General features: G+C 42.9%; 1 pseudogene; it reads left to right on the top strand.

Annotated features, from left to right (window-relative positions):
- The first annotated feature begins 18349 nt into the window (after window positions 1-18349).
- LOC102866650 lies at window positions 18350-18739 on the top strand (annotated as a pseudogene).
- The last annotated feature ends 5863 nt before the right edge of the window (window positions 18740-24602 follow it).

The raw sequence follows: 24602 nt of genomic DNA, 5'->3' as shown, positions 1-24602 counted from the left end.
ATTTTCATTTGCTGACAGAGTGTTTCCAGGTTTCACTGGGGCTCTCCCCATTACTTGTTTTTATTCCACAAAGACAAGACAATTTTACACACTATAGTGTGTGATTTTCCATGTTTCATTCAAATAAACATTTTAAGAAGTAAAAAATTTATTGTTATGTCTGATGAAATGCTTTGGTGCTGAATCAGGTTTTCTTCATGACTTTGCAAACAAAATAATGAAAAAGTATAGAGCTTTGTAATTTCCTAGATGCTTAAAAAGAAAAGTCTTCCTTGATGAGATGGATTGATTCAATGACTGGGATGGGGGGGGGGGTAGGTGTGTCAGAGACAATAAGTATGGCACAGGATAGAGCAGGGTTTGTACGTAGGGTCGCTATGAGTCGTGGGTGACTTGACAGCACACCACAACAACAATGATAAAACCTTAATGTTAGATTGCATGAAATGAAATTGCCAATTTTAGGTAAAAACAGTTATGTATTGGCAATTTCACAAGACTTGGCAAAATACTATTATAACTTAATTTTTCTAAACCCAAAGTAAGGTTCAAAGATAGTGAATATGAATACATCATTCAGAAAATTTTCCTTCTAATTTTGAATTTTTTTACCATACCCTGATAAAGTTATCATTAAACTGTCAGTGTTTTTAATCTTATCATTTATTCACACTAGAAATACAAAGTGTCAGCTCCATCTTCTCTTGGCCTGTTCAACTTGCCTCATTAGTATAGTATCTTCAGTCTGTGGATTTTTTGCAGGAAACTTTCAAACCATTGTCTCTTTGGAGAGGATAGCCCATAAATCAATTTGACAGGTGCACACACACACACACACACACACAAGATACGCATAAAGCCCAGGCAGCCACACTATATTGAGAGTACTCTCTCTTTCTTTGGGATCCCCATTGAGGGCTTATAACCTGTACCCCAACAAAGATGTCTGGGTTGATGAATGCATGCAGTATTAGTGTAACTTCAAATAAAAATAGGCCTTCTAAACTAAGGTATGCCTGATTCACACCACGGTCTTTTCAACCACTTGTTATGCATCTGAGAGCTGGACAACGACCAAGGTTGTCAGAAGAAGATTTGAGGCCTTTGAATTGTGGTATTAGAGAAGAGTGCTAAATATCCCATGAAATGCCAGAAGAGCAAACAGATATGTCTTCGAGAAGGTGCAGCCAGAGTGCTCCTTTGGTGGCAAAGATGATGAAGTTTCATCTCACATACTTTGGGCATGTTGCTAGAAGTTACTCCTTGGAGAAGGACATCATGCTTAGTAAGCTGGAGGGATGATGAAAGAAAGACCCTCAACCAAGTGGGTTAATACAGTGACTGCAGCAGTGGGCTTGAGTGTATCAGAGACTGTGAAACGGCAGGGTATAAGACAGGTTCAGGTCTGTTCATAGGATCTCTATGACTCGTACTGGGCTGGATGGCACCTTAACAAGAACAGCAATGTCTTCTACCTGCCACCTAGTGGTTTGATCAGCACGAATACCCCTGTTCAGGAAATCACTAAGTGATGCTCATGGACTCATCCTTTGCCACTGGCTGCCCAGACCCACCAGCACTTCGGCAGACCCACCCTGTGATTGGCAACCCACCCTTTGTATCCCATCTCCTCTTCATATAAGGACATTAGTCATAAAGAGATGAGTTGTTGTTGTTGCTACATGCTGTTGAGTCATTTGCTACTCATAATAACCTTCTGTACAACAGCTCTGAAGCCTGCCCTGTCCTGAGCTAGTCTCACTGACTGCAACACACCTACTCCCACAACCCCATCACATCCAGGGTCTTCCTTTCCTGCACTGTCCCTCCACCATTTCAAGCATGATGTCTATCTCCAAGGACCTGCCACATGCCCAAAGTCTGTGAGACAGAGCTTCAAAATCCTTGTCTCCAAGGAGAAACCTGGCTTCACTCTCTCCAACACAGAACTCTCTGCTCTCTTGGTAGTCCATGGTATGTCCAAGACTCTTCTCTAGAACCACACCTCAAAGGCATCGATTCTTTTTCTGTCATCCTTAATCCTTCTCCAGATTTCTAATGCCTAGCAAGTAATTGCAAAGACCATGGCCTGGATTAGGTGCACCTTACTCTCTAGACTGATATTATTGTTTCTCAGTACTCTGATGAGGTCCCTGACCATAGATTTTCCCAGTGCAATTTGTATTTTTATTTCCTGACTGCTGATGCCAAGAGTGTTGACTGTGGAACTGATGAAACTATACCCTAATGACCTCATCTTGACTAATCATATCTACAAAGATGCTTCTTCCAAATAAGATCATATTCCTAAGCACCAGTGGTTAAAACATCTTTTGGCAGGATACAGTTCAGCCACAACAGAACTTACTAAATATTTATTGAAGCAATGACTAAGGGTCCTTCTGGCACTAACATCCTATGTGTCTATAAATGAAATGACGAATGTGAAATGCTGCAGAAACAAGTTGTCATGCAGGGGAGAGCTCCGATACATGGCTGTCAGTGGGGGTCGGTTGACCAGAGACCTGATTCTGCCTTCTACCTCTGATGTCAGATTTACTTTCTTTATACCCAAGCAAGTCAAGTGTAGACCGCTGTTAAATAAAAACGGATGGCTGCATCCTGAAGCTATAGAAGTGCTCTCCACTCAAGATTATGTCTTCACATCTGTAGAAATAATTGACATTCATACAAAGACCCCAAAGGTGGGGCAGGAGCGTAGGCTTGTCTTCCAATTAATCGAAGAAGAGTGAAATGAGTTTCTAGAAAGTGTTCCTGTTAAGTGCATTTGAGCACAACAGTTACACTCTCAGCTGCTAATCAAGAGGGTTATGATTCATCTCTAACCCACCCTTTGTATCTCATCTTCTCTTCATATAAGAAGCATCATCCTCCAGGAGAAAGAATACAGACATGAAAACCTCAGGAAACAGTTCTACTCTGTCACGTGGGATCACTGTGGGCTTGAGTTGCCTTGAAGGCACCGAATGATAAAATCAAGCCCCTGGAAAACAGAGGCTGAGGCAGGATCCTGGTGCACATGGTTGATGGAGGGTGGCCTTTCAGGAGAGGAGGAGTGAAGGATGCAGGGCAGGGCTGGGGAAGGAGCTGAACCAGGATCTGGAACCAAGAGGAGTCCCCACCTCAGTTTAGTTCCTCAGGGAGCCCTGGAACATGAGCTACACTCAGAGTTAGTCTCACACTAAGTATGGACGGGGCTGACGTCTGTACCCCATTATTATCGTCACTCATTATCTGTGAGCTACCAGGGAACGAGACGCATAAATTCTCATTAAGAAAGCTCCATGTTGCTGCACTTTGGGGTCATTGAGTTCGTTTCTCCTCATAGTGACCCTGCGTACAACAGAACAAAACAAAACACTCTCTGGTGCTGTGTCCCCCTCACAATCGCTGCTTTGTTGAGCCCACATTGTAGCCACTGGGCCGATCCATCCCCTCGAAGGTCTTCTTTTTTGCTGACCCTCTACCAAGTATGATATCCTTCTCCTGGGACTGTCCCTCCAGATTACACACCTAACGTATGTGAAATAACGTCTTTCTAGCCTCATATCCATGGAGCGTTCTCACTGTATTTCTTCCAAGAAGCTTTTGAACCTTGAACCAAATCTACTCCCATTAAGCAGGTTAGGACTCACGCCTCCCTCTCTCAGGTTCTCCAGACTGCAAATCTTAATGAGAAAAGACAGTTTTCTGCTGCAGAGCAGCTTGTGGGTTCAATCTTGGTCATCAACTTAACGTGTAATGCACTACCCCAAGAGCGCTCCTTCAGAAGCCCCTGTTGTTGTTACCATTGTGTACCATTGGGTCAGAATTGACCCATAGCTGACCCTCCTGCAGGTTTCCAGAAGCAATAATCACATGAGAGGACCGTGTCTATCCTTCTCCTGCAGAGCAGCTGGTGGATTTGAACCATGTGCCTTTCCACTTTCCACTAAGCCATCAGAGCTCACTGAGAAGATGCAAGGGGACAATTGTGAGCCATTAAGAACCACCTTGCAGAGCAGGTGAGAAATGGTATACTGTGTGATACAGGGGTTCAGGGTAGGTAGGGCGCCCAAAGCATCCTCTATATATAGTTCATAATCTGTGAAAGAAAAACAGGTATGTTGCCTATATATCAGCTTACCGAAGACCAGGATATTTGATCAGCCTGATAATACGGAAGGTCAGTGAAAAAGAGGAAGACCCACAATGAGGCCGACTTGACACAGTGGTTGCAACGATAGACAACAGAGCCAGGACTGTGAGGAGAAGCAGGACCGGGCAACATTTTTGTTCTCCTGCATGTAGCATTGCTGAGAGTTGGAATCAACTCACTAGCCACCAATAACAACCCTATCAGAGGAGCTTCTGAGTGGTATAAATGGTTAATGCACACAATTGCTACCTGAAAAGTTGTAGGTTCACATCCAGCCAAAGACACCTCATAAGAAAAATTCAGCAATGTTTGTTTTGTTTTAAATCAGTCATTGAAAGTCCTATAGAACAGCTTCACTCTGACACACACACATAGCATGACCATGAGTGGTGTTGCCAGAAGGCAACAGGTAAAATAAGGAACCCTCCTGGGATGTGCTGGCTGTGATGTTTCATTATCCCCAACGTCCAAAGACCATCAGAGCGAAAAATGAGTTCATCTGGGGGAGCACAGCTAGCACTCAGGCATCTCGTTAGTTTCCCACACTCATCTGGAGGTGGTTTATGCAGCCGGGAAGCAGGTTTCATTTTGCTAAGAATTATAAATTTGAGAGCTCCTGCATTAGCGGTGGTTTGAATAACAGTGGTGGAGAAAAGCTATTAGACCAGGCATGCTCACTGTCTGTTCATAGACCATCTTGACTTATAATGGTGCCAGGGGATAGTAAAATGTTTTTTGATGGGTGAAGGCTTCATAACAACACAATTTTAGAAAATACTTTTAATAATTGGATTATGATGGGGAAGTACTCAAATAGCTACTCATTGCTATTGTTTTGGGTGGGGAAATGATATATTGCTATGTTTTCACCATTCTCTTCTAAATTATTAGCAGTGGGTTGGTTTGGGAAAGACTGCTGGGTAGGTGTCACTGTTTATAGTTATAAAGCTAATTTTAATTGTTGTTGTTGTTGTTGTTGTTGTTAAGTGCTGCAGAGTTGCAGGTGACTCATAGAGACCCTATGAACAAAAGTCCTCAACACTTGTGTGATTTTCATCCTCTCTCCAGGTTCATAGAGTTTCTGTAGGCAAGCTATTACAGAAGTGGATGCCACTCCTGCTTCCAGGCTTGTTTTAATCGGGAAGCTCCACCAAACACTGACCACCATGGGTAACCGTTATCGCATTTGACACATCAGGGTCACAGTGTTCAGCTTCACAGCAACCACAAGTTACCTGTGTGTGGCAAGTGGACAGACAAGGGCTATACGACCTAGTTTTTGTGGGTTTTTTGTTTTGTTTTGTTTTGTTTTGTCCTTATGGGGAACAGAGGGCTGAGAAGACTGAAATTATTACAAAGGAAAATTCCACTCCTTCCCTTTCATATCCCCTTCACAAAACCTTTAAGATAATAGCAGTGTTAATTCCCTAGAGTTTCTTTGAGTTTTCTTTCCTCCGGGAGCTCTATTGGCCTAGTGGTGAGGAGATGTACTGCCAATCCACAGGCATGCAGTTCGAATCCACTAGTTGCTCTGAAGGAGAAAGATGGATAATCTCTTCTCATGTAATATACTGCCTCTGAAAACTGACTGGAGGGTCAGATATGGGTCAGCTCCAACTTGATGGTACACACAGCAGCAACAAACCTGCCCATTGACTCGTGGAAATACCAATGAAGAGTTGAGCTGGCTATCCCAACAAATCAAGAAAAAATGAAATCGCACAATACCTTACAATTCAGACGAACCTGAGGGACATTATGTCGATCAAAATAAATTGATAATAGTCTTTAGTTTCTGTATATTCACTTGTTCATGTCATCGCATAGAAAGAAAAATGAATAATATTTGAGGATTTTTTTATCAATTTATTTTTGTTTTCAGAGGCAGTCCATTGCAGGGGAAGAGAGCTCCCAGAGGGAGTGATCATTTCAGTGCCTCAAATTTCTAAAAGTAAAAATAACTGGATCTGTTGAAACTGGAAGACCATTGCCTTGGGATATTCGACAACCCTTGAACTGAAATGAAACCCTGGGGTCACTGTTTAGCTAACTAAAAGATTGTCTCACAAAATAATGTCCCTCATGAATATTGTGTTCCTTTCAAAAATCATCTCGATGGGACTAAACAGTCAATTCAAACGAGTATATAAGGGGCAGGGAAACCAGATTTATGGAAACAGAAGCAGACAGAAGTAATAAAAATGTTCAGACATTTTTAAGTAAGTGTCAATGTCACAAAACAATTTATGTAGTATGTGTTGAATGAGAATTTAAACTGCTGTGTAATCCTTGATGGGAAGTGCAGTTAACTAGCTACTCCATGCCTCATGCCCTAGGGTCTCGCTTTTAGATAGCCAATCTCCGGTTTGCCAATCCCTATCAAATCAGTATTCTAAGGGAACAAGCATGTCCCTTCTGCTGAAGAAGCCTGTGTTCAGCTTGGAAGCTTTGAGCATCTGCATCCACAAAGTCTAGTCCAGAGCAGGCCATCAGGGAGCAGCCATCAACCCTAGTTCACAGCATGGATCATCCTCTCTTTATCTGATTGGGTCTTGATCAGCTCATCCCCAGCCAATAGGCATCGTCGTAAAGAGTCACCTTAGAAACTCAAAGGAGGTTGGCCATGGACCAGAACCAACACTAGATACTGGGTTTAGTCCATATAGATCATTGCATTGGTCATGCCTTGCAAGAGGAAGATTGAAGGACGCTGTTTTAACAGTTAGATGCAGGAACTGTTGGCAAGCATTTAAAAACAGAAGTCAGAGAATGCCATTCCTCTCAACACACTTGACTCACTCCAAGAGAATTCCAGAGGTCGTAAAGTATCAATACACTGGCTGCTTGGCTGCAAAATTGATCTTTATTCCTGTAACCTGAGGAAGCCATTCTCTCTTGTTTTGTTTCTCCCTGATACAAAGATGCCCTTAATATAAAACAATGCTTGCTCATCCTGAGCAAGTTAAAAAAAAAACACATAAAGGGGAGAAGTGCTCAAAATTCTGTGGCTAACACGTTGTTATGCTGATTGTTTTTTCTACATAGATATTCCGCAGATCCATAAATTCTAGCAATAGTAATAATGCCAAGAAAGACACCACGTCGGTAAAAATGTTCTCAATCAAAAAAAAAAATATATATATATATATTTTTTTTTTTTCGAAAGAAATGTGGTGGAGAGGAGTGGGCCGGGAGAAAAGTGCAACAATAAATGAATGGAAATCCAAAGTCTCTGTAAATCTTCATTAAAATTAATAATAATAAAAAAATTTTAAATGTGAATATGCAAATAGTTTTACGGATAGAAAAGTCTCTCTACTAAACAATGAAGACCAGTTTGCACAAGTAGAACATCAAAGATCATATAAAGAAAGGACATTGCAATGGCTGAAAAGGCAAGAGGTCAGTGACTGGTGAAGGGTGGGAAAGTGTGAAAATGGTCAGTCTTTGGAAGCCACATTTTTCTATCATCATTAATTTTAATGAAAATTTACAGAGACTTTGGATTTCCATTCATTCATTGTTGTACTTTTCTCCCTGGCCACATTCTTTTTTGTTGTACTAGTTTCTTTGGCAAATTTTTAATCTCTTTTAGATGTGTGGTAAAAATAAAGAAAGAAAATTCATATCCATTGCTGGCGGGAATGCAAAACGGTAGAGTCTTTGTGGAAAAACAGTGTGGCAGTTCCTCAAAAGTCTAAAAAGAAAACCAGCTAGAATCCAGCTATCCCCTCCTGGGTATATACCCCAAAGGCTTGAAAGTCAAGACTCACACACCAGTGTTCATTGCAAAGATATTCACAATAAGCCGAAAAGTGGAAACAGTTACAAAGTCCATGAACTGATGAATGGATACATACATGCGCACAATAAAATGCTGCTGAGCCAGTACAACTGAAGTCTCGGTACATCCTACATTATGGATGGAGTTGGAAGACTCAGAATTTGCTGGCAAGTTCATTACTACACATAGAGACCTTCCATTTGGTTTCCCAGGCAGTGAATCTCCCCCACCCCAGACTATAAATCTTGAGGAAAGGAAGCTAGTGGATTCAAACCGCTGACCTTTTGATTAGCAGTGTAACACACTAGGCGTTAGGCCACCAGAGTTCCTTGAATGACATTATGCCAATAAGTCAGTCACCAAAAGACAGCTACCAAGGCATGTCCTCATTTAAGAAAAGGGAACAAAGTTAATTAGTAGTTACCAAGGGTAGGTGGGAGGAGGAAATGGAGTTAATGGTGATGGAAAAATCACATTAAGTCTAAGTCTGGGCAGCCAGTTATTCTAATTGCTGCCAATAATTTACATACCTGGGAAAATCTGAATTGGGACAAACCTACAACATAATATTTACATATTGTAATAGTTACATATTTACAACAATGACCCCAAAAAAGCAGCTACCAAGGCTGCTTAGGTAAAATAAACCTGCTGAACTCATCGTGAAGTCAGAACTGACTCACAGCTGACCCTCCAACAGGCTGCAAATCACAAGGAAGGAAACCGTGCAGTTTTCTCCCTCAGAGCCGCGGGTGAATCTGATCCCCCAGAGAAACAAGGCCTTTAGATTGGCAATGAAACTCCCAACAGGCTACACACCACAGCTCCCTCACTCCTATGGAGAGAAGTCATTTTCAAATTTTCTATATCAATATTCATGGAAAGAGGAGGAAAATAATAGTCTTTTTCTATTTAATAAAAGAAATCTTTGATTACTGTGAAAAACACTGTTTTCTCCAAAATTCCAAACCATTTTTCCTCCCAATATCTCATTATGATTATTATCATGTCTAAAAATAGTTGTAGAGGGGCTTCAGGCCTTTTGTTCACAGGGTCACTAAGTCGTCTGACTGGACAGCACTTAACAACAACAACATCATGTTTTATACATATACTTTATGTTTTATGTAATCATTCACACACACTGTATTTCATTCGTGTACTTGTGTTTTACACAAATATGCATTATTTTATCTCATTAATCACGTTGTTCTGTGGCATTAGCATGCCCCTGCATCTTTTCAAGTCCCGGTTGAGCACTTCCCAATCCTTAACTCTCCGACCTCTGCTGTCCTAGTGATTTTTTTTTCTCCTTCCCCACTTCTGTCCCTCCTTCTCCACTCCCTTTCTCCTTTTGAACATTTGTGTATATCTTGCTCAGTTATTCTTCCATTTTACAAGAATGGTCTTATGCCACATTTGACCTTATGAGACTGAAGAAGTTCACTCAGCGTAATGTTCTCTAGGATGTTATAGGATACTTTGTGAAATCGTTGTTCCTTGGTGCTGCATACTGTTCCATTGTGCTGACTGTTGATTTTAAAGTACAGATGAGTTGAATGAAATATCAGTTTGAATCCAATATGCAGTAAACACCCAATTATTGCATCTTGATCTATTTAGTCAGATCCCAAGGTTAGGCATTTGGGTGAACAGATTTGCAACCAGCTGTGTTCTCATTGGGTTTGGTTTTGTTTCTCTTACATTTAAGGCACGGCATTGGCTTGGGAGGTGAGGACAGAGACGTGAAGCAGTCTCCTCTGGTTTGTGTGATTCCCTTGCCCTACCTCCCTCCTCACCAGGCGTCAGCAGTCCCTGAATTAATGACAAATTCTTGGGGCAGCAGAGTGATGGTAGACTCCATGGAACATCATGTTTTAGAGGTTTGGGGAATGCAGTCTGTATTTTAAAATGCAGACTACATCCAGACAGGCAATTAGACCTTTCAACTGTCTGTCCATGCAGCTAGTTTAACCAAGGCCATCAACTCAAGTTACTACTGTGGAGTTGGAACCAACTCATAACTGACCCTCCAGAGGTTAGTTTTCAGAAGCCACATATCACACAGAAGGAGAGTGTTCATCTTCTTCCCAAGAAGCAGCTGGTGGATTAGAACCCAACCACCTTTGGATTCAGAGCAAAACTCCTTACCCTTAGGCCACCAGAACTCCTCAAGGTCGTAGTGACTAACATTTACCTATTGTATATTTAAGGAAATGATAAGTTTAAATGCTTATTTGGTACTCATTTGCAATCTGAAGTTATCCGTCAATTTTTTTTAAATAGTAAGATTCAGAGTTTATACCCCTCCCGTTTTCGAAAAAGGAACATTGGTTTCTGTTAGGGCCTCGGAGCTGCTCTCCCTCCCTTTCCCCAGAACAGCCGCAGAAATGATCAAAGCAGCAGCTGCAGCTCTGTTCATCTCTGCTAGAGCTGCAAAACCATTCCACCTCCCTTTCCCAGGAAGAACAGTCCATGACCCCGACCTACTCCTTTATCTTGTACCAAGCAGCTGTGAACATCCTAACTCCCAATTTCCATGTAAGACAATATAAAACTCCACTCTAACATTAAGTAGCTACTGGTCTCTACTTTAGAGACAGCCCAGCAGTTTCTCCTCAATAAACTGTCTTTCTTGGCCTGAACTGGGTTCTGTTCTTCCTCAGCGACCTGTACAATTTGTCGTGATACTGAGCCTTCTCCATGTACTTTGAGCTCACTTTCGCTTGCTGAGTCAGATAGGATGAGAAAAATACTATTTTAAAAACTGCTGGCAGTTGGAGTTGTTGACCTTACAGAAATATGCAAAATGTATAGGTTGTCTTAGTTACCTACAGCATTGCTGTTAAAAAAAAAAAGAATCATAAGTGGGTGGCTTTTAAAAACAGAAATTTATTTTCTCATAATTAAGAAGGCTCAAAACTAGGACTTCTTGTCATCAAGTTGGAACAGACTCCAGTTGGTCCTCTACTGGGTGCCCAAGGTTGTAAATCTCACAGGAGTAGATAGCCTGTATTTCTCCCACAGAGAGGCTGGTGGGTTTGAACTGCCAGAGGAGGGTTAGCAGCACCACTCACTATGGACCACTCCACCAAAGGTCCCTTTAAGAAGACTCTCTAAGCTCACTCATTGTCCTGAACTTGGAACTGACCCACAGCTGACTCTCCAGCAGGTTTTCTAAGGCTGCAAGCCTAGATTGTCCATCTGACTCCCAAAAAGCAACTAACAGATTCGAACAGCCTGTCTTTGGATTGGCAGCTTAATTCCTTACCCACTAGGCCACTTAAAATTGGGGTCTTGGCTTCCTTCCTCGTTTCTGCTGTCCGCAGGCAATCGAAGGTATTCCTCTGCTTATATATGGGTCTACAAAGCTTCTGTCTCCCCCTTGTGTATGGGTCTCCATGTCTCTCCTGCTGTTTTCTAAGACAACACTTGGAAGGGATCAGGCTTACATATAACCCATCCTAACCTCATTAGCATAACAAAAGAAGCCCCTTATCTCCAAACAGAGTCACACTTCCAGGTACAGGGGCAAGGGCTTCACCACTTATTTTGGGAGGACACATTCCGTTTACAATAAAGGGTAAGACATTATTTTGGTTAAACAATATATGCTGTTGGCATGAGCTCATGAAATAATTCATGGCAACCTCATGTGTACAACCTCACGTGTACAACCTCACGTGTGCAACCTCACGGGTACAACCTCACTTGTATAACCTCATGTGTATAATCTCACGTGTACAACCTCGTGTGTAACCTCACGTGTACAACCCCATATGCACAGCCTCGTGTGCACAGCCTCGTGTACAACCTCGTGTACAACTTCACGTGTGTAACCTCACGTGTACAGCCTCACATCTGTAGCCTCAAGTGTGCAATCTCACATGTGCAGCCTCACGTGTATAACCTCACGTGTGAAACCTCGTGTACTTTACATGTACAACCTCATGTGTACAAGTTCACATGTACAGCCTCACGTATGCAAAGTAGGACTGTTTCATCGTTTTTTCAAAGCAGTGACCCTTCCTAAGCAATGGCCAGGCCTGTCTTGCAAGGAGCCTCCGAGTGGGTTCAAACCGCCCACCTTTGCAGTACTCAACAATTTGCAGCACCCAGGGAGTCTCTGATGCGAGTGTTCATGTCTATCTCACTAGTTCTGTCCCCGTAGCTACCCTGTCTATGACATCTGGGATGCGGACAAGCTGTCTATTAACTCTAAAGGACAGAGAGTTGAATGAACTATCAGGGGTTTGTGGGCTAATTTAAAGAAGAAGCCAACGTGTGAATTTATTTTCTATTGTTTATAAGTGGTCGTGGGAATCTCAAATCATGAAACTCTCACAGGAAACAATGTCATCCTGTGCGTGCTTGGAGGACCGCTTGCACCCTCTCCGTCATTGCCTCGGCTGTGGGGACCCCGAGTCTTCCCTAGCAGCTGTGTGCAGACACCTCACCCCCTTGTCACTGATCATTTGCCTGCATGTGATGGGTGACTCCTAACCACAGTAAGCCTGTGACACTGCCCGAGGGGAATGTTCTCAGGCCACCCACACAGCGAACTCCATGTCTCCAGCTCTCCTCAGACAGAAGCGCGACCCACACCTCTCAGTGGTGACAGCTCTGAAGCCTGCTCCCCACATCTCTCAGGTTCCTCGGGGGATTACGCCCCAGTTGCCTCCAGCAGCAGCAATCTGCTCACCGACACACTTTTCTGCCGCTTTGCCTTCCCCGTCTCTCCTCTGCACCCCATTGCATGTGCCCCCTGAGCTTACTCTCAGATAACTACTTGTATTCAGACCCTGGTGTCAGGATCAGCTTCCCAGGAAAACTGCACGTAAAGCAGTCACTTAACGGATTTGTTAAATGGATTCTTCCTTTCAGGGCTCCTCAAGTCAAGTTCTTTAGCCTCCAGCATCGACAGGAAGCAATTTTCACAGAGAAACTTAAAATATGCAAACAGCATTCAAATCCCGCTCAGTGAGTAGGGTAAGAACTACTGTTATTGCTGCAAACCTAATTATGTTCACGCCCACCAAACGCCAGCGAAAGAGAGGCTGTCAAAACAAAGTTAGCAGAAACAAACGCGGCAATCAACCCTGGCCAGTGTTATCAACCCCGAGTGAACAAAATACTGTGCTCTAAGGAGGCCTTGGTTCCAAAGTGGGGAGAGGGCAGGGAGAGACAAAGTTCCAGTCCCCTCTGAATTACCCTTCACCCACTTACATTCCCTCCCTCCAACTCCCTCTCAACCTCTCTTCTATAAGTTGTTGTTGTTATGTGTTGTTGAGTTAGAACCAACTGATAGCTGACCCTCCCCTCCCGTGGGTTTTCAGAGGCTGAAATTGTTCATCTTTCCCCTGTGAAGCAGTTGGTGGATTTGAACCTCCTGTCTTTGGATTGACAGTGTATCTCCTTACCACTGAGCCACTAGAGCTTCCTTGTATAAGTAAAGAGACAAGTACAAGAGAACAAAGATACCTCATTCACCTGTTGGGCAAGGCTAAATGTAGACTTGACCTTTCTTTGTTTTGTGTGTTTGTTTTTTAGTATGCGTCAGAGATTTATTCACATTTTCATAAAGATGGCAAAGCTTGTTAAAAAAATTCATTTTCTGGTACTGGAAAAAGAGTTGTCTTGCCAGCCCAAAGCAGGCAACTTGAATCCATCAGCTATCCGTGAAAGAAAGATGGACCAGTCTCCTCCTGTGCATCTGAAACCAACAGCCTCTGAAAGCCCACTGGAAGGTCAGCTATGAGTTGATTCTGAAGGCAATGAGAAAGAGAAAGAGAGATATTAAGTTAATAGTTTAAAAAAGAACATTAGAATAAAAGTGTCAGGTTAAACATAAACTTGGTTCATGTTCTACATGTCAATAAAACCTTAACATTTGGAGTTCTCTTTTCTGGGAAGCATCTAGCATCTAACTTTAGAATCTAACCCATTCGTTGATAGCAAACAACAAAGTCAAACAAAAGTACAGTTTTCCTGGCTTTTTATAGAATCCTAGGATGAGACGCTCAAACTCCCCACCCCTAATTCTCCAATGTGACATTGAAAGTATATATGCCCTATCTTTTTGCCTCGCTTCCAAATTTCAAATAATTTTTTAACAACTCCTTCCTATTTCTTCAGTCAGATATTTGAATCCTGCCTCCCCACCACCCATCTCAGCAGGCCTCTGTAAACCCAGCTGCCCTCTCCCTCCTCCCTTCCACACAGTCCAACCTTGATCTTGATGTCACTGCCCCTCACCTCCTCACATGTAATTCATCAGAAAGCTCCACTAGATGAAGCTCCAAAATCTATCCCAAGAAATTCCGTACAGCTCCCTTTCAGCCTTGTCACCTGGGTTGCCTGGATTGCTGCAGAAGCCTGTCACCTGGCCATATCTACCTGCACTCTGTCTCCTTATATGTCATTTAAAGACTGCCTTTTCCAGTCTTTGTTGTGCATCATCTGCTTTTCACCATAATAGAAAGATGATTATTGAAGACTTGATGGTCATGCAGGGGCAGAAATTAAGAGAACCCAAAACCTCAGTGCTATTGAGTCTGTTTCAACTCATGGTTGACTCTCCCTAAGTTTCTGACGCTTTAAAGCTCAGCAGCAGGAGACTGCCCATTTTTCTCCCATGAGTAGTTGGTGGATTCGAATAGCTGACCATTCAGTTAGTGGCCCAAAGTACTACACACACACACACAAAAAAAATCAAACAACACATTGCATTGGGCAAATCTGCTCGAAAGGGCCCCCCTTTAAGGTTCTAGAGAGCAAGGATGTCACTCTGAGGCCAATTTGTGCTTGACCCAAGCAATAATATTTTCAGCAGCCTCATATGCATGTGAAAGTTGGACAATGAGTTAGAAAGACTGAAGGATAATTGATGACTTCCAGTAGTGGGAGTGGTGAAGACTATTGAATATCATGCTGTTTTATTATGTTACCATCAAATCAGAACTGACTTGTAGCTGTCCCTCCAGCACAATTTCAGAGGCAGCAAATCACACAGGAGAAAATGACTCTATTTCTCTCAGTGAGCAGATGGTGGGTACCATGATGGATACCATGGACTATGAAGAAATATCAAGCAAACCTCGCTTGAAAGAAATACAGCCATCAAGTCTCTTGGAAGTGAGGATGCTGCGAGCTCTTCTCACATCATTTGGACATGTCCTCAGGAGGGTCCATCATTCTGGTAAAGAAGAGGGTCATTGATAAAAGAGGAAGACTCTCAACAAGATGGCTACAGTTCTGGGCTTAAACACTACAAATATTGTCATCAGAGGACATAATTGTTGTTGTTGTTAGGTGCCATTTAGTTGACTACAACTCACAGCAACATTATGAACAATGGATCTCAACCCCAGGCTGATCTGTGCCGTCCTCATCTTCTCTGATTTACTCAAGCCAATTGTTATAGTCACGGTGTCAATCCATCTTGTTGGATCTTCCTCTCGCTCACTGACCCTCCACCTTTCCAAGTATGAGGACTGGCTCCTCCTAACAAGATTCCCCAGGGAGCTCTGGTGGCCTAGTGGCAAGAAGCTGCACTGCAATCCCAGAGGTACGCAGTTCAAATCCACCAGATACTCTGGATGCTCTGCTGGAAAAGGAGGAGCAATCTCCTCCTGTACCAGTCAGGTCCGATTTGACGGTACACACACACACACACACCCCACAACCAAACCCCCCCCAACATTCCCAAAGTAGGTGAGACCAAGTTTCACCACCCTTGCCTCTAAGGAGGGCAGGGTTTTGTTCTGTTGTGCATAGGGTTTCTATGAGACAGAGTCAATTCAATGGTCTCTGACAGCAATGACATTAAAGAGAAGCCACCATCAGTCCATCAGTTTAGGATATTGTGATAGCTCATGTGTTGCTGTGATGCTGGAAGCTATAATATTGGTATTTTAAATACTCGCAGAGTCATCCATGGTGAACAGATTTCAGTGAAACTTTCAGATTCAGGCAGACTAGGAAGAAAAACATGGCAATCTACTTCCCGACTCAGGGATGCTGTACATGATCATCATCATGGGACCTGTCACTTGAGCAGGATATGATGTCTGGGGATGTAGAAAGCAAGTGAAGGAGAAGGAAACCCTCACGAATGGACACAATGAGGCCAAACACCCTGGCAAATGTGAGGATGGTGCTGGCCTTGCGTGTTTAAACTTAGTTGTGTATCAGGCTAACTGGAGGCAGTATCCACTCCACCACAGCCAACAGTGAGAGAAGGGATTAAAACTCTACACCTAGCACTTCTCCCATAGACACTAGGAAGTATTTCCAAGATCCTAAATGGAGATTTGGTGGCCTAATGTAGGTGGCAAGAAGCGAGGCAAGAACCTAGTGGCAAGAAGCTGCTTTGCAATCTCGAAGGCACTCGGTTGGAATCCACCAGCCGCTCCCCAGGAGAAGGATGTGCAGTCTGCTCCTCCTTCACTGCTTCTGAAACCCGCCAGTGGGTCAGCTATGGGTGAGCTCTGACACAACGGTACACAACAACAACAAATGCAACGAATAAGGATGTCGGGAGAAGAATCAACGCCTTTGAATTGTGGTATTGGAGGAGTAGGGAATCTGCCGTAGACTGACAAAATAACAAGTATGTCTTGGGAAAAGTGCAACTGGAGCGCTCCTTGGAGGCAAAGATGCAGAGCTTCCTCTCATATACTTTGGGCATGTTGCTAGGAGATGCTGTTCCTTGGAGAAGGACAACATGCTTGGAAAGAGAGAGAGAGGGTTCAGCAAAAGAGAGAAAGGCTTTCAATGAGATGGATTGATCCAGTGACTTCAGCAAGGGGCTCAGGGGTGTCAGGGATGATAAGGATGGCAGAGGAGAGGACAGCGTTCACATCTGTTGTTCTCAGGGGCCCCATGAGTAATACTCAACTAGATGGCAGCCAACAACAAATGCTTTCCAGGATTATTCTTGCACATCCCTGGTTTTCACCCTTGTTTTCTTGACCTATCAGAGTGCCATCGAGTCTCAGGTGACTCATAGTGACCCTATGAAGGAGAGTTCTCGACGCTTGGGTGTCTCTCATCCTCTCTCCAGGTTCATAGGGTTTCTGGAGGCAAGCTATTACGGAAGTGGATGCCACTCCTCTTTCCAAGCTTGTTTTAATCGGGGAGCTCCACATCAGTGTTTCAGTGTTCAGCCTCACAGCAACCACAAGTGACCACGGTACGGCAACTTGTATACCAGGGCTATACGACCTAGAGGAATGTCTGAACAAAAACCATGAAAGACAGGCCTGAGGGCTGCGGATTAAAAGTCACCCACCTTTGGCTTGGTAGTGTCGCTTTCTGTCCACTGGGCCAGCTGATCATTCTCTTTCTGTTGATATTATTGTTGTTAAGTGCTGTCAAGTCGCAGGCAACTCATAGAAGCCCTATGTACCACCTCCTATTTTTTTTTTTTATACTAGTTTACGTCGTACTTGGAGGGTGGAGGGACGGCGCAGGAGAGGAAGACCCTCGATGAGATGGATTGATTTTGTCACTGGGGTAATAGGGATGGACATGTTGGAGACAGTGAGATTGGCAAGGGATAGAGCAGGGTTTAGGGCTATTGTACATAGGGTGGCTATGAGTCCCAAGCAACTTGATGGCACATAACAACAACAACTAGTTTACTTACAAAGTTCATATACATTATTTTTCACACCAGATCTTTTTTTATTTTCTTTAAAAAGAAAAAGAGGAAAGGAGAAATGCTCCTGGGGGCAAGGCAGGTGCTATAATAGGGAGACTATGCCAACAACATAGAGATAAAGCATTTTTAAGGTTTTTTTTAAAAATTCTTTTTTATATTAGTTTGTTCACAAAGTGTGTATACATTATAGTTCACACTACACTTCATTCATACTGTGTTTCATACAATCATTTCCATGCATTAGCAGGAGTGGCATCCACTTCCTAAATAACATGCCTCCAGAAACCCTATGAACTTTGATAAATGTCCCTAGCTGTAGAGGGGCTTCAGGCCTTTTGTTCACTGGGTCGCTATAAGTCGTGCTCTTCTTGAAGGCAATCAACAACAACAATAACAACAACATATTTTATAAAATCAATCACCACATAAAATCATTCCCCACTGGACCTTGCCCATCATTGTCCAATCTTTTCTTTTTTATTTTCTACTTTTATTATTATTATTTTATACTGGTTTACATACAAAGTTCATAAAGTTCTTATACATTGTTTTTCTCACCGGATCTTTCCCCTCTCATTTACCAGAGAAAGCACTTTTTAAAAATAACTATGATACCCCAATCACTGAGCCTCAGCTGCCTCCCCTTCGAGGCCCCTCCCTCCCTTTCTGACATTCTGTCCCCCCAGCCCGCCTGCTCCCACCGCTGCAGGCCACTTCCACCAAAGAAAAGGAACCGTATCATATGTCTGCTATCCAGAAATGCCACTCTTTCCACCCCTTTGCTGAAGCAAGTCCTGGTGGGACTGAGGGTTATATCCATGTAAGAATTCAACAGAGAAATGACAGGAAGACCCTTACAACTGTCCACGGGATCGCTGACGATAACGATAGGAAAAAACTAATGAAGGCGTTTAAGAAGGAATTTGCCTGCAATAGTACTCTGATTAAGCACCCAGAATATGGAGAAGTGATTCAGCTACAGCGAGACCAGCGTCAGTTCCTTATAGAGACTGGACTGGGTAAGGACGACCAGCTGAAGGTTCATGGAAGCTTAACTGAGGATTTCCTCGCAATGAGCGGAAAATTTTCCTTCTGTCCCTTGTCACAGTTTAAAACCTCGCAGCTCCTATAAAGTAACCATTTGGGGTCCACTCATAACTTGAACTAGTGTAACTCCTTAGTGCAATAAACTGAAGAGAAAGGGGAAAAAAAGAATGTTTTTTCCCTCCTCTCTCCCTCACTTTTCATTTCTATTAACCCTCCAAGGTTGATTCTATCTGTGTGTAAACCATTTCTTAGCTTTTTATATTAGGGTCTTCTCCCATAATTGTCCTTTTGTGACTGACTTCGGTCACTCACCTTTATCTGTTCTTTTTTTTAAAAAAAAAATTGTTGTATACTGTCGAATGGGATCTGATTGGCACAGGAGGAGATTGCCCCTTCTCCATCAGAGCACCAAGTGGATTCAAACTGCATGCCTTTGGGATTGCAGTGCAGCTTCATGCCAGTAGGCCACCAGAGCTCCCCCCTTTATCTGTTCTTGTTTCATCCATGTTGTGCAGTTTTTCACAAATTCTTGGTCCTGTTTTAGTGTTGTATAATACTCCATTGTATTAATTTACCATAATTTCTTTAGCTATCCATTTCTTGATGGGGACTTGAGTTGTTTCCAACTCTTTGCTATGTTGTTGTTGTTGTTGTTTACCATAGAGTCAGAACCAACCTGTAGCTGACCCTCCAGTCGGTTTTCAGAGACAGTTAATTGCACAGATTGTCCATCCTTCTGCGGAGCAACTGGTGCCCTCAAACCGTGTACCTTTGGGATTGCCGTGCAGCTTTTTGCCACTAGGCCACCAGAGCTCACTTTTGCTATTAGAAATAGCACCAAATTAAACATGGATATGATACGGCAGTTGTGCTGCAGTCTCTATTTCTTTGGGATATACGTCTACCAGGAGGATCAAATGACATTTCTCTCACGTCTTTGTATTGAAGCACCAAGATACTTTCCACAGTGGTTGCACCATTTTGCATTCTCATTCAGAACTTTGGGAATTTCTGCTCAATCCGTGCCCACCTGCTGGGAAACTCTGCTTCTCCCCAGAAGACTTAGTCTCTCCCATCTCTCTGCCTCCACAATTCCACTTACGGGATCGATGTGGCATTCGTTCCTCGGGATCTCTATAACCACAAAGCTGGCTGAAGACTAGGAAGGAGGGAGCTCAATGGGCCAGAATCGCACCAGATAGTTCGGGAAAGGTGTGGTCCAGTTCCCCACGTAGTCTGCCTACCAAGAGTAGTCATAGAAATGCCTTTTCATATCTTCTTATCTCGCAGCCAACTCACAGACATGTATATTATCTCCCACAGACAAGGAAATTCTCAGCTAAGACCTATGAAGAAAAAAGGGAGTGGTTCTCTAAGTGCTGGCTTGTTGTCAAAGTCCTATTTATAACCAGCTGGAGATTCACAATTCTGTGTGGGATTGTGGCAGCTCCTTTCTCTAACTCCCAGTTTCCCCTTTGAGAGTCCTTTGGACCCACAGAAGTCCCTAGGTGGAACAAACCTTCGCTTAGAACCAACCAAGAACCAAACTTTAGAACAAATCAAGGTACTTAGCTGCTAACAAAAATAAATAAATAAAATAAAATAAATTTTTAAAAATTGAAAGTTTGAGTCCATCTAGAGCTATCTTGAAAGAAAGACCTGGAAAGTCAGCCCTGGAAAGCCCTGGGCACACAGTTCTACTCTAACATATATGATGAGTTCTGCCATCCCTCGGGTGTGGTCATCTCGGAACATGAGGCCGCCCTGAGTCAGAATCATCTCCATGACAACCGGTTAGTTGCCTGGACCTACTGGCTAGAGTTCACTGCTAACCCCCACACAGGTGCCTACCCAGCATGCTGCTGCAGGAGAGATGAGCAGTGACCTTGAGGGAAGATGTCAGCACACCGAATGCTCGCTGCTTCTGTTGGCTTCTGTAAGGACTATTGTCAACAGCCCTAACACACCAGCTGAATCTCATTGTGACTTCCCCTCCAGAAGCACCTGGAGTACAAGGGCTAGAGGACTAGCCACATCTGCCTTCAGCCATGAGTCTAGCAGATCGTGAGCACTCTGAAAATGATGTCCTATCATCCTGAGGCGAGTGTGCAGTCAGGGAGATCACTCCAAAATGCTGGAGAGCAATGATGTCTGTTTGAAGACTAAGGTGGGCCTGATTCAAGCCAGTCTTCTCAATCACCTATGCATCAGAGAGCTGAACATCAAATTAGGATGACAGAAGAGTTGATGCCTTTGAATTGTGTTGGAGAAGAGTACTGAATATCCCATGGACTGCCAAAAGAACTAACAGGTATGTGTTGGGAAAAGTGCAGCCAGAGTGCTCCTTGGAGGCAAAAATGGTGAAGCTTTGTCTTTTGTATTTGGACATGTAACTAAGGAAGGCTTTTCCTTGGAAAGGGACATCAGACTTAGAAAGATGGAGAGTCAGCGAAGGACAGGAAGATTTCCAGTAAGATAAACTGACCTGGGGACTTCAGCAATGTGCTCAAGTGTGTCAGAGACAATAAAGATGGCACAGGACAAGACAAGGTTCAAGTTGGCTTGTTCACAGGGTCGCTATGAATAGTACTCAACTTGGTGGTCCCTACAAACAACAACATCATCATCCCAAGGACCTAACTGCTCCCTCTTTGGGGAGGGTGCACCGGGGTGAAGAGCTGGGAACTGGAACACTGTCCCCCATCTGCTGTTAATTAGGATAACTCACTTCTCCTGACCTGACTCTGTCAGAGGAAAGAGTAAGGAGAACAAAACTAATGACACTTCTCAGGTTTCAAGTCAGGCTGACCACCATTCCTTCTGGCCTCAATTGTTTCATCTGTAAAATGGGCTTGGGTATGAACATGAGAGAGTGTTGCTGATGGCTCTGAAAATGATGACAATGGGGAAGTCCTGCTTGGAGTAGGAGAGAAATGGGGGGACGACATTAGGGGTTGGAGATCAGGCTTATTGATCTGATAGAGATTTGTAGAAACAATTATACTAAATCCTTTGGATGAGATACATGGGTGTCTTTAAGAACATAACCAACTCAGTCTCATAAAGACAAATACTGTATAATATCATTATTGTAGAATGAGTATGAGGATCCAAGGTGGAGAAGAAGGGGGCTTAATCACAGGGTCACACAATTTGATGGGTGGAGGGAAGGATGGGTAAAGGAAAAAAGAAAGATCCGGTGTGAAAAACAATGTATATGAACTTTATCAACTTTGTAAGTTCAGTATAAAATTTTTTTTAAGTTTTAAAAATAGAACATAGTTGGAGAGTTACACAATCAATATCTCTCTCTCTCTCTCTCTCTGTCACACACACACACACACACACACACACACCCCTTTTGAAGCAAAGCTATTAAAGGGGGGAAATTTGGCCACAGAGATTTGTTCCACTGGTAAGAGCAGTCTTAAAAAAAGGTCAGAATCTCACGCTGTCAGTTAAATAGGGAATGTGTCATATCATTTATCAAACCCCTACTGTGTGTGTGATTTGTTCTTTCATCAGATAATCTCTTTAAAGTCATTTACTGCCTTGACAGGCCACCAGCTGTCTTTTAGTTGCCATTCTCCTTGCTTTTCTTTGTAACAGAACTCAGGCTGCCTTCCCGTTCTTCCCACCCACGCGAATCCTTCTCTAGGTTGGCTCATTATGCCAAATTCCGGCCAAGGGATTATAAGCAACCATATCCCATCGTACTTCCAGGAACACTAAAAACTAACTCTGGAAGGGTAGTCTGTAGGAAGTGTCAAGGGGATGATTTCTAAAAGAGGTCCAGGGGGCCTCTTCAAGTAAGAACTAGGAAGTTCTGACTCAGATTAAGATTTGATAGAACACTGTTACAAGAAAGATACCAACACCAGGCAAGAGCAAGTGAAAGAAACAGACGTTTGCTAGATGTTCATAACAGATTGTGAGCGGGTCAGGACAGGTTGGCCCTATCCTGTTATATAAGAGTGTTTTTCAGTGGGGGGTCTAGTTTACACCACTTCTTTATGGTGGCTCTTGGTGTCTGCTCTTCCGTTATCCCCTTTCTTGCCATTATTTCACAACATTGTCAAGAACAGTTTCTGATTTATTTACTTTGTTAGCGTTTTCTTTGCCATTCCCTATCAGGAACTTGTGCTGGCCACCCTAGAGTCATGCTTCTCTGGTGGTTCAAATCCACCAAAGGCTCTGAGGGAAGAAGGCAGACAATCTCCTCCCATGCAATTTACAGCCTCAGAAACCCAATGGAGTGTCAACTTTGGATCAGTTCCAACTCGACAGTTCTAACAATTACTCCTTCTGCTCCTGGAAGGTGCTGCTGCAGACATTTTGGAACAAAGAAGCAAAATACGTACCCTAGGCCTGCAGAACCAAAAGCCAGAAGGAGCCAAGGAGCCTAGAAATCTGGAGCCACAACACACCAACTCAGTCTTGGAAACTGTTTTACTTAAGGTAAAAAAAAAAAATCTGTCTTGCTCAAGTCACTGTTATTTACGTTTAAGTAAATGGCTAAATGTAATCTTAATTCAGTTTCTGACACTGTCATATATTGCATAGTGATAAACTACAATTTCAGAAATGATTTTTAAGCCCTTGAATGTCTCAATGACCAGACAGATCACTTCCCTCTTCAGAAACAAAAAAAACCAAAACCCCAAAAACCAAACTCATTTCTGACCCATACTCACCCTCCTTCAGATCTCCAAGCCTGTGAATCTTTTACGAGAGGCCAATGCCCAACTTTCTCCTACAGAAGGTCTGTCCAGTGGCCTTGACACATTACACATTATAGACCAGGCTCCCGCTTCACTGTTATTATTCAATTAGAAGATTCTGGCCTGAAATATTGAATGCTGAGCTCATCCTTTGCTAGCCATGACCTTAGGCCTCTTGTCTTCTCACAATAGACTACGGAAAAGCCAAACTGAAAATCACCTTCAAGGACATTAGGTCTACAGAACCTCTCGTAGCACCAATAAAGAGTTCTGTCATTTCTGCCAATTAGCAGGGACTTTAAGGAGAAATAAAACAAGAGGATTTCTAAAAAAGCATAAATAAAATAAAATATTATTTGACTGAAAATTCACAAAGATAATTGGTTTTCTCTTCAATCATTCCTACACATTTTGTTAAATGACAACATTTACCATACAACTGCATATTCTCTTCCTTCTAATTCTTATTTCTTTTTTTAGAAATCCTCTTGTCTTTTTTTATGTCAACTTTCCCCTTATAATCTTTTAAAGCTAAAGAAAAATGTGAATGGTTCACTAAGATAAAGTAAGACAATAAATATTTACTAATGCTTCCTTTACATGTTACACGTTGGGTTTGTTTTTTTTTCATTTTAAATTTATTTGCTTACAACGTCTGTATACATTCTGTTTCACACTTTGTATTCTTCATTCACATTGTTTCACACAATCATTCCCGTGCATTATGCTTTATAAAATTAATCACCATTGGACCATGCCCACCCTTACCCTGTCTTTCCAGGTCCCAGCAGGATCCTTCCAATTTCCCTCATCCTCCTCCCTCCAACCACCAAATTATGCAACCCTGTGATTTTGCCCCTACCCATCCGCACCCCTCTGCTCCCACATACCTACCCATCCTGCCTCCTGGGCTTTAAACCGGGAACAATAGGTGCTCTTTTAACCTTATGTGGTTGGTTACTCTAAGAAGTGAGGGCGTTCCTGGGTTAAAGGTCACCTTACAGCATTACAGGCCCAGGCATTGTTTAGCTGACAGTTGAGCCATGGAGTGAGTTTTGTTCAGGTTCAAAGGATAACAAAGGCCTTAGGGGTTCCTGTATTTTTATTGCACCAGTAAGCCTGGGCTTTTTTCCATCCCCCAAAACTATGATCTCAAGTCCCCTGGACCAGCAACTCACCCGCTCTATGTGTTTGGTTATGACTCACAAGTCCATTTAGCCTTGCCCA

Source organism: Elephantulus edwardii, unplaced genomic scaffold (genome assembly GCF_000299155.1).
Source record: "Elephantulus edwardii isolate Elephantulus edwardi_28Jun2011 unplaced genomic scaffold, EleEdw1.0 scaffold00138, whole genome shotgun sequence".
Lineage (NCBI taxonomy): Eukaryota > Metazoa > Chordata > Mammalia > Macroscelidea > Macroscelididae > Elephantulus > Elephantulus edwardii.
This window is presented reverse-complemented; position numbering and strand designations above follow the sequence as displayed.